The sequence below is a fragment of the Octopus bimaculoides genome, chromosome 7 (genome assembly GCF_001194135.2).
Source record: "Octopus bimaculoides isolate UCB-OBI-ISO-001 chromosome 7, ASM119413v2, whole genome shotgun sequence".
Taxonomy (NCBI): Eukaryota; Metazoa; Mollusca; class Cephalopoda; order Octopoda; family Octopodidae; genus Octopus; species Octopus bimaculoides.
Genome location: NC_068987.1, coordinates 72180991 through 72183591, shown reverse-complemented (window position 1 = coordinate 72183591; position 2601 = coordinate 72180991).

The following is a 2601-nucleotide window of genomic DNA, read 5'->3' as shown; positions in this document are numbered from 1 at the left end:
TGTGATCAGGTTCAATAAAAGAGTCTAAGTTATTGGTTGCAATGACATACTTGAAGTCAGTGTTGGCAGAAATTAAATCAGTTTGCAAATACATGTTCACTTTACTAAATTTAGACACGGGCTAAGCCCAAACAGCCCGAGTGCTGGAGTCATCACTGATATACACACACATATACATATACTTTAAGCGTCTTTCAGTTTCCATCTACCAAATCCACTCACAAGGCTTTGGTCAGCTCAAGGCTATAGTAACAGACACTTGCCCAAGGTACCATGAAATGGGACTGAACCTGGAACCATGTGGTTGGGAAGCAAGCTTCTTACCATACAACCATGCCTGTAATATGCAACTGAAAGTTTTGTATGCTTGTAGGACAAATATACCCAATCAAGCATACACGCACGCACACACACACACACACACACACAGACTCACACACACAAATACACATGAGCATGCATACATACACATGCACATACACATGAATATGCAGACAAACACACACATATATATATAGAGAGACTCATTTTGAATCAACACAAAGAGGATATTCATTGGAAGTAAATAAAGTAGGTATAGTCAAACCCAGTTAAATTTCAACTCAGCATACTGAGAGAATCCTTGAAATATTGCAATACTAGACACTCTATTGTAAATTCTGCAAGCTCACTTTACTCAAGAATATTTAGTACATATGTAGAAATTAGATTTTAGTGCAACCCAACCCCACAAAAAAAAAACAAAAAACAAAGGAACACAAATAAAAGACATGCCTTATGAACATCCAGGATATATCATAATTCAACATAATTGTATTTATTTAGAGTAAAAAAACAGTCTGCTTATTACAACAATTTAAATAACTTTTAATCATTTACCCCACTCTCGCTTTCCTTTCTTTCTTTCTCTAGCTCTCTATATGTCTGTCTGTCTGTTTCTCTCTCTCTCTCTCTCTCTCTCTCTCTCTTCATATACATATATATGGTAAGAAGCTTGCTTCTCAACCACATAGTTCTTAGTTCAGTTCCACTCTGTGGCCCCTTGGGCAAATGTCTTTGGCCGACCAAAGCCTTGTGAATGGATTTGGTAGACAGAAACTGAAAGAAGCCCATCACACACACACACACATACATATATATACACACACATATATATAAGACTGATAGAAGAAGTACCAGGCTTACAAAAAATAAGTCCTGGGGTTGATTTCTTCAACTAAAAAGGTGTTGCTCCAGTATGACCACAGTCAAATGAGTGAAACAAGTAAAAGGAAAAAAGAGTAAAAGAGAATCATCATCATCATCATCATCATCATTGTTGTTTAACGTCTGCTTTCCATGCTGGCATTGGTTTAATGGTTTGACTGAGGGCTGGCAAGCCAGAAGGCTGTACCAGGCTCCAGTCCGATCTGGTAAAGTTTCTACAGCTGGATGCCCTTCCTAACACCAACCACTCCAAGAGTGTGGTGGGTGTTTTTTACGTGCCACTGGCATGGGAGCCAGTCAGGCGGCACTAGCAATGATCATGCTTGAATAGTGCTTTTAATGTGCCACCAGCATGGGACGGGTCTGGTGGTACTGGCATTGACCTTGATTGAATGGTGATTTTTACATGTCACTGGCACAGGTGTGAATCAGGCGGTACTGTCATCAGCCACAATGATTTCACTTGCCTCAACAGGTCTTCACAAGCACAATTTATTGCCCAATGATTGAACGGTACTCTTAAACGGGGTGGTCATGCTGCACTGGCCTAAGTCATGGTTACAGTCTTACTTGGCTTGATGGGTCTTCTCAAGCACAGCAGATCTCCAAAGGTCTCTGTCACTTGTCATCGCCTCTGTGCAGCTCAATGTTTGAAGGTTGTGCTTCACCACCTCATCCTAGGTCTTCCTGGGTCTACCGCTTCTACAGGTTCCCCCTACTATATATATATATATATATATAGTGTCGCACCCTCTACAGGATGTGACACTTTTTCACACAACTGTCCTCATCCATACACAACACATGTCCATACCAGCGCAATTTCTCTCTTGCACACCATATCTGATGCTTCTTAAATCCAACTTTTCTTTCAGGGCGCTTACACTCTGTCATGTATGCACACTGACATTAGACATTCAGCAGAGCATATATATTCCACATCCAGTGGAGAATATATATATGTGTGTGATATATATATATATATATATATATATCAAAATAAGCAACAAGTATATCCAAAGGTAATGCAGTATGATAATTTCATGTGACTCCATGTAATTGAGTAATGTAAACATTACATCAAATATAAAATGTAGAGCAATCTTCAGCTGCACAAAGATATAGAAATTTAATGAAATTACATTAGAACAGAAGGACATATATTTATAATTAAATCTAAAGTCTTCAAGTAGAAAAGAGGAATACAAAAAACCATTTTCACTTAGCCAGACCATACATACTAGCCTGTATCCCAAGGAGGGACGGGGTGGTGGAATTACTTCCTGGAAAGTTCCGAGGGGGGAGTAATTAATTCCTGGAAAGTTCCCAGGAAGAGGAGGAGGAGGGGGAATTACTTCCTGGAAAGTTCCAAGGAGGGGGAGTAATTAATTTCTG